Source organism: Mustela nigripes, chromosome 2 (assembly GCF_022355385.1).
Source record: "Mustela nigripes isolate SB6536 chromosome 2, MUSNIG.SB6536, whole genome shotgun sequence".
Classification (NCBI taxonomy): domain Eukaryota; kingdom Metazoa; phylum Chordata; class Mammalia; order Carnivora; family Mustelidae; genus Mustela; species Mustela nigripes.
In genome coordinates, this window is record NC_081558.1 from 60,013,382 (window position 1) to 60,022,539 (window position 9,158).

A 9,158-nucleotide genomic window follows, 5' to 3' on the forward strand; every position below is an offset into this window, starting at 1 on the left:
TCACCCCTTCATGCCCTTGCCCCTGAGTCCTTTTTTTTTTTCTCTTTGTTTACTCTCATTGGAGACTTTCCTTGAATATTTTGTGATTCTTACTGACAGATACAAATAAATCTCTGTGTATGTATCAAAAGTCCAATTGAGATCTCTGGGGGAGTGGGATTTCCTCAGTTAAGAGGCATCCTTCTAGAGTACTTGGTAGGGAGCAAACTCCCTGGAAACCTCCAATGCCAGAATGCTGTGATCTTTTGTGTGGGGCTCATCTGCTTCTTTAGCTGGAAATCCTCTGCTGTTTTAATCTGGGGTTTGGATGACATAATGCTTCTTAAGGAGTGGGAGAGAAGAAAATCAAGTGTTATAGACTTTTGATTAATGCACTTATTTTTAGCCTCACTTTTCCTTCCCACCCTTAATATACCTGGGGTTTCCAACTGCCAAGTTGCTTTGGGATTTGGCAGGGTATGTCAGTGCATTTTTCCATCCTATAGAGATTTGTTCTCCTCATCACATTATTATTTATACATTTTAAGTCATTATAATTCATTATCATTTTAAGGGAAGTTAAAACATTTTTAAAAATGTTGATATGCTTGGATATAGTACTACCACCTAGCTATCCTAAAAATGAATATTTTGCCAGTGTTACTGTTTTACAAAAAAAAGAAGAACAAGAACAAGAACAAGAACGAAAAAAGCAACCCAAGTGATTAGTGATAGGAGAATGATTAAATTATGATATGCTTGAATATTATGCAACCACTAAAATCACAATTTAAAGGATATTTAGTAATATAAAATATTCCCAATATTAAATGCTAAGTACAAAATTAAATGGTGGGTTCAGATAGCCCAGTTTTCTTAAATATGCAAGCATAGAAAAAACTAAAGACAGCAATACATGGCATGGTTAATGATTAAATTTTGCTGCTTTATATTTTCTTTTTTTTTTTTTAAGATTTATTTATTTGACAGATCACAAGTAGGCAGAGAGACAGGCAGAGAGAGAGAGAGGAGGAAGCAGGCTCCCCGCCGAGCAGAGAGCCTGACTCGAGGCTCGATCCCAAGACCCTGGGATCATGACCTGAGCCAAAGGCAGAGGCTTTAACCCACTGAGCCACCCAGGCGCCCCATCTGTATTTTCTACAATATACCTCAATTACTTTTATGATCAGGAGGAGAAAAGCTAATAAAAAAAAAAGCAAGATCATGGTCATACAGAGTGATGAGAAAATTTCGGGGAGTTTGGTAGTTGAGATGCAGAATAAGAAATGGGAATAAAGAGACCAGTTACCAAGGACCTAATGGTGGACAGAGTTCATTCAGGGAATATGTATAACCACACTGATTGTGACATATAGTTGTGGCTGGAGTGTGGAGGCTAGGGTGGTGAGGGGAGAAAAGAGTCCTGGAGATCATACAGATAGCTTTTGTCAGACTACAAGGAAGATTCTGACTCAGGCGGTATTGGGGCCAGAATAAAAGGCACAGATGGAATGAGCAGGCCTTTGAGGCATGAAAGATCAAGCAGCAAATCCCTAAGCTGGAAATCAGCCTCCACACTCTGGTGAAACATGACTTGTGACCCATCATTTCTGGCCCAGGCCTGAGAAGCCCTGGCTTCCTTGTGACTCTCTGGGGCCACCCTTTGTTCACAGTGGGAAATGCATTTGCAATTTCAATCAAAATACCAAAAAATAACTACTCTTTATCAACTTAACCTGCAAGGGATAAGTTGCCCCTGTAGGGCAGGGGTTTGGGAGAAGCAACTTAAGTCCTAGTAGTAGCAAGGTTGTAACCACCCCATTATTGAGGGGTTTCTGTGTGCGAGGCTAAATGCCAAATATTCTTTATTTGATTTAGTTCTCACCTGAGGAGGGGATTTCTTTTTATAATCCCTACTTTCAAGAGTGTTGTTCACAGTCAATGTTAGAATAACTCTGGGCCAAAGCCTTTGCCTCTTTCTTCCAGGCTACTTTCTCAATGTCCCTCCAAAGACCCTTCTCATCAAAATTTACAAAAGGAAACGACAGAGTAAGTAAGTCTTCCTTCTATCCTAGAGCACTCCAGGTTAGGAATACTCTGGAAATAACTGTTGGAAATTTCTTGATCTTCCAGAGAGAGTCCTTGCATTTACAGTCTTCTGTATCTCCCTTTAAACACACTCATAAACTGGAGCTTAGGATATGGACTGTCTACACCTTGTTTTGTTTTTAATTTAGTGTGTCTTGGAGATGGTTCTATATTAGCCTATAAGATCTACGTCATTCTTTCTTTTTTCTTTGCTGTGTGATAGTGAATTGTATGGATGTACCATGATTCATGTAGCATATCCTGTTGGTAGAGCACATAGGTTCTTTTCTATTTTTTGTTTTACAAACAATGCCATGCTGAATAATCTGGCATACCATCTTGTGTGTGTGACTTTCCAGGGTAAGTTGATAAAGGGTAGTTATTTCTGGCATTTTGATTGAAATTGCAAATGCATTTCCCAGTATGTGTGTAAAAATTCCCATTTCCATGAGTCTTCTCTAAAACTATTGTGTTTTGGTCTGGCAAGTAAAAACTTCTCTCATGCTTTATTTTGTGTTCAGTTATGAGTGAAACTGGATATCGTGTCAGGTATTTACAAAGTCTTGTGTTTCTTTTTTTTGTCATTTGCTTGTTCATGCTCTTTAGAAGTTTTTTGTTGAGTTGTTGATCCTTGTAAGAATTGGTTTGTATGAGTACAGCATCCTTTCTTGATTAAAACTTCATAAGTGTAGGGATATACATACCTCAGTATCATAAAAGCCATCTGTGAAAAACCCACAGTGAGTATCATTCTCAATGGAGAAAAACAGAGCATTTCCCCTAAGGTCAGGAACACAGCAGGGATGTCCACTCATCACTCTGTTCAACATAGTACTAGAAGTCCTAGCCTCAGCATCACACAACAAAAAGAAAGAAAAAGACATCCAGATCACCAAAGAAGTAGTAAAACTCTCACTCTTTGCAGATAATACGATTATCTACAAACCAAAACCAAAAGACTCTACCCCCAAATTGCTGGAATTCATACAGGAATTCAGAAAAGTGGCAGGATATAAAATCAATGCACAGAAATCAGTGCATTTCTCTACCAACAATGACAGGAGAAAGAGAAATTAAAGAATTAATCCCATTTGCGATTGCATCCAAAATCACAAGATGCCTAGGAATAAATCTAACCAAAGAGCAAAAGATCTGTACTCAGAAAACTAGAGAAAAGTCATGAAAGAAATTGGGAAAGACACAAAGAAATGCAAAAATGTTCCATGCTCATGGATGGGAAGAATAAATATTGTTAAAGTGTCTATGCTACCTAAAGCAGTCTGCACATTCAATGTAATCCCTATGAAAATACCATCAACTTTTTTCACAGAACTGGAACAAATAATTCTAAAATTTGTATGGAACCAGAAAAGACCCCAGATAGCCAAAGGAATGTTGAGAAAAAGAAAGCCAAATATGATGGCTTCACTATTCTGGACTTCAAATTCTATTACAAAGTTGCAATCATCAAGACAGTATGATACTGACACAAAAATAGACACATAGATCAATGCAACAGAATAGAGAACTGAGAAGAGTACTCTCAACTCAGTGGTTAACTAATCTTTGGCAAATCAAGAAAGAATATCCAATGGGAAAAAAAAGACAGTCTCTTCAACAAATGGTGTTGGGAAAATTGGACAGCCAAATGCAGAGTGAATCTGGACCATTTTCTTACACCATACACAAAAGTAGACTCAAAATGGATGAAAAATCCTCAATGTGAGACAGGTAGTCATCAAAATCCTTGAAGAGAACATAGGCAGCAACCTCTTTGATCTTGGCCATTCAGTCTCTTGCTAGGCACATCTCCAAAGGCAAGAGAAACAGACAAAATGAACTTTTGGGACTTCATCAAGATAAAAAGCTTCTGTACAACAAAGGAAACAGTCAATAAAACTAAAAGACAACTGACAGAATAGAAAAGATATTTGCAAGTGACGTATCAGATAAAGGGCTAGTATCCAATATCTATAAATAACTTTCATACTCAACACCCAAAGAACAAATAACCCAGTCAAGAAATGGACAAAAGACATGAACAGACATTTCTCCAAAGAAGACAACCAAATGGCCAACAGACATATGAAAACATGCTCAACATCACTCAGCATCAGGTAAATATGAATAAAAAACCACAATGAGATACCACCTTATGTCAGAATGGCAAAAATTAACCAAACAGGAAGCAACAAATGGAGAGGATGTGCAGAAAGGGGAACCCTCTTAAACTATTGGTAGGACTGCAAGCTGGTACAGCCAATTTGGAAAACTGTATGGAGGTTCCTCAAAACATTGAAAATAGAGCCACTCTACAACCCAGCAATTATACTACTGGTTATTTACCCCAAAGATACAAATGTAGTGTTCTGAAGGGGCATACGCAAACCAATGTTCATAGCAGCAATGTCCATAAATAAACTATGGAAAGAGCACAGATGTCCATTGACAGATGAATGGATAAAGATGTATATATACACACACACACATATGTATATATGTACATATGTATGCATATAATGTATATATATTACACAACCATAAACAAATGAAATTTTGCCATTTACAAGGACATGGATAGAATTAGAGGGTTTAATGCTAAGCGAAGTCAATCAGAGAAGGACAATTATCACATCATCCATTGATATGTGGAATTTAGGGAACAAGACAAGATACCATAGGGGAAGAGAGGGGGAAATGAAATAATACAAAAGCAAAGAGGGAGACAAATCCTAAGAGACTCTTAATCTTAGGAAACAAACCAAGGGTTGCTGGATGGTAGGAAGGTGGGGGGATGGGTAGCTAGGTGGTGGACATTGGGCAGGGGGTGTGTTGTGAGTGCTGTGTGTTGTGTAAGACTGATGAATCACAGATGGGGCCCCTGGAACAAAAAATACATTATATGTTAATAATTTTTAAAAAAAGAATTGGTTTGTATGGATTCTGTATTATAGAAATTAGTTACCTGCCATATGTGTTGCAAATATTCCCCAGTTTATACTTTTTAAATTTTTAATGTTTGTATATTTCAGTTTTAAAGTCAAATCTGAGACTTCCCCCTCTTCATAGTATACATTCTCTCATGATAGCGCCTAGTTCTTCGAGTTAGGTCCATTTGAAATTAATTTTTGGAGTAACAACTGTATTGGGTCCTAGTTCCACTGCCGACTCCTTTTTCTCAGGCCCAGCAAGAAGAACCAAGCTGCAGAACCACAAAGATGAAGACCCTTCTTGGCTTCCTTGAACTTCTGGGTGAAACCCTGCAGCCAGATACTTCCTTCCCAGTAGGAGTGGGGGTACACTCCAGCAATCCAAGCTGAGGTCAGCCAAGGTCTGTGATGGGCCCATTGGTGCCACCCCCTTGCACTCTGGTTAATGGAGGGTAGGGATAACGGGAGGGAGCGAAATGGAATAGAAATGCTGGGGTTGGGGGAGGAGAGGCCTCATTCATGGGCAAGGGAGAGGGAGGACCAAGTACTGTGCAGGCAGGGGCATGTTGGAAGTGAAGTGGGGACGCAGCCTGAGGTCAGTGAGGGGACAGAGTAGTCTGCAACTGAGGTGAGGGATGGAGGGAATGTTGGGGGCGGGGCCAGGGCCCGCTGGAAGAGAATCCCAATGGGTGGGAAGAGTGAAGACATGGAGGGGGTGGTGGGTAAGTAAAGGGGTCAGTGGGGTGGTGTGAGGGGTTGGGGAGTAGGGGGTTAGAAAAGAAGCTCATCCCAGAGCAAGGGAAGCTTCCTTTAAGACTTGAGCCCGCAGCCACGCTGATTCCTCTGGCCTTGGGTTGTTGGGGCAGGAACCACTTTGTACAATTGGGGGAAAGACGATTCTCTTGAACTTCCTAGTAGGTAAAAGGACATTCTAGACTGGCAGTGTCTCTCACTTACTTGCCACCCTAACCACTCCAAACATCAGTCCTCTCTTCACTCCCTCCAAGCTAGTGTGAGGCTGGCATAAATGAAGGATTTGAAAAGATTGTATGTCTTCTTTGGTTCATGTCTTCTGCCCATTTTGACATGATTATCAGTTTTTTGAGTGTTGAGTTTGATGAGTTCTTTTATACACCTCGGATATCAGCCCTTTGTCTGTAGTATCATTTGCGAATATCTTCTCTCATTATGTGGGTTGCCTCTTTGTTTTGTTGACTGTTTCCTTTGCTGTGCAGAAGCTTTTGATCTTGATGAAGTCCCAAAAGTTCATTTTTGCTTTTGTTTCCTTTGTCTTTGGAGATTTGTCTTGAAAGAAGTTGAGGTGGCTGATGTCAAAGAAGTTACTGCCCAAGATTATTTGACCATAGAGTTGAGGGTCCATATCTGGGCTCTCTACTCTGTCCCACTGGTCTATGTGTCTGTTTTTATGCCAGTACCATGCTGTCTTGATGATCACAGATTTGTAGTAAAGCTTGAAATCAGGTAACGTGATGCCCCCCATTTCATTTTTGTTTTTCAACCTTTCCTTAGCGATTCGGGGTCTCTTCTGATTCCATACAAATTTTTGGATTATTTGCTCCAGCTCTTTGAAGAATACCAGCGGAATTTTGATCGGAATAGCATTAGAAGTATAGATTGCTGTAGGCAGTATAGACATTTTAACAATGTTTATTCTTCCGATCCATATAGAGATAATCTTCAAGGTAATCCCCTTTCCCCAGTCAATATGACCGCTAAATATAAGCCAGTTTTAATCCCCCTTTATCTCAAGAAAGTTGAGTACTTTAACAAAGATATCAAGATACATACAAGAAGAATCAAAATACCTTCCTCGCTCACACTGAGAACTTATACCCACCCTCCCATCTTTTTCTTCTGTCAGTGTTTCTGGTATTTGTTTTTGTTCTGATAGTATATAAATCTTATACTTGGGGTTCAGCTTGCCTGGGTTCTTTTTTCTCTTTTTTTTCCCTTGTACTTTCTTTTGTCAGTCTCTCTCTCTCTCTCTCTCTCTCTCTCTTTTGGTCTGTTTTTGTTTGTATAATTTGGAAATCTTATCTTTGGGGTCCATTCGGCGTGGGTCTTTACCCACCTTTTTCTTTTTTCTTTTTCTCCTGTCCCTCTTTCTGTTTTTTTCTTTTCCCTCTGTTTTTGGTGGGGACTCCTGATTTCTCAGAAGCATTCCAGGGTACAGCTAGCCTGGACCATGGTTGATACATTCAGCTACACATCCCTTCAGACATCTCTCACCAAAATAACTAGAAGGAGGGAGGAGACAAGATGGCGGGGAAGTAGGAGGAGGCGCCCTTTCAACTGTACCCTAAAATGAGCCGATTCCTACCAAAGAACTCTGATCACCCTTGAAATCAGCCTGAGATTAGAATTATACACGTCTGGATCTCTACAGTGGTAGAAAACGCCAGTGGGCAGGTAAAGTGGAGTGGGAACATCGGACTGATATCTGAAGATAAATAAAAGGGGGAGGGAGCCACCAGAGGCGACTGATTGGAAAGTACTACCCAATATGAGAGTGCACTGTGACTGCGGACAAGCGTTAACTTGGAGTCTGGTTGAAAGCACTCAAAAAGAGCAAAGGATCGCGGGGGGAAATTGTGGGAACCAGGCCAGTTAAGGACAGGGGCTTAATCCCCAGATCCAGGACAGCCTCCGCTGGCTCTGAGCTGGAGAGAGTGTGGCAGAAAAACCAGGTCTTGGTCCCTAAGCTGCCAGTGCACCCAAGAGCCAATGGGGTCTGGCTCCTGTGAGGGTCTGGGAGCCTCGTGAAATGACAGAATGCCATGCCATGCTATCAGAGCCTGAGACACGTGCGCCCCACACCCTCCCCTGAGAGAGGTGAGCACAGGCTCTAGCCTGGTGCTCTTAGACCCACCCCATTCTACCAAGCCTGAGACACGTACACCCCACAACCGCACCTGAGAGAGGTGTGTGCAATCCTGGTGCTCTTGGACCCGGAAAGACCAGGACACTCAGCCCAGGTCAGCGAGAAAATCTCAGTGTGCAATTGCTGCTTGGAACCTCTCTGGCTGTCTGGAGCTTCCCAGACAGCCACCGCTGCCGTGGTTTTGGGTACAAGCAGAAGATCCTGCATCCCCAGGGACCGCGACTCAGAACCTGCTCTGCCAGTGGCCAAGGCAGAATTTATATGGGCTCTGCAGCACCCACAGGGGAGCAGACTGAGGCTTCTCTCTGAGGGGGAGGTCCAGCTGCAGTTTGCCTTCCTCTAAACCTCGAAAAACCATCAAAAGCTGTCAACGGAGAGAAAAGAAGTGAACAAACATAAAAACCTCCAGAGAACAACAACCTGAAAAAAACAGTTTCCTCAGAGCCCACCCCCTTGAGGGGGGCGGGAGGACTTAAGTCAGGGAACATCATTGACTGAAAACCCACATGGCAGGCCCCTCCCCCAGAAAACCAACCAGGAAAGGGAAAAAAAAAAAAAGATGATAAGAGAACAGCCACCACTACTTCATAGATACAACTTTTATTTTTAACTTGTTCCCATTATTCTGGCTCAATTTTTTTTTAAGATTTTATTTATTTATTTGCCAGAGAGAAATCACAAGTAGTTGGAGAGGCAGGCAGAGAGAGAAAGAGGAGGAAGCAGGCTCCCTGCTGAGCAGAGAGCCCCATGCGGGACTCTATCCCAGGACCCTGAGATCATGACCTGAGCCGAAGGCAGCGGCTTAACCCACTGAGCCACCCAGGCGCCCTCAATTTTTTTATATAGGTAATTTTTTAACCTATTTACCATCACAGTGAGATATCCAGTACATCAAATTCCATAATAACCTTCTAACCTGAACTTTTTGATACATACACCCATGTTTTTCTTTTCCTTTTCTATTCTTTTTAATTTTAGTTTAGTCTAGTTGATTCTTTTTTTATTTTTATTTTCTAATATTCATATAAAGTTTAACTTCAAGGTAATCCCCTTTCCCCAATCAATGCCACCCCTATAGGTAAACCAGTTTTTAATTCCCCTTTATCTTAGGAAAGTAGAGTCCTTTAACAAAGGTATCAAGATACATCCAGGAAGAATCAAAATAACCTTCCTCACCCACACTGAGAATTTATAACCACTCTTACATCTTTTTTCTGCCAGTGTTTCTGTGTATTTCCGTTTGTTCTGATAGTATATAG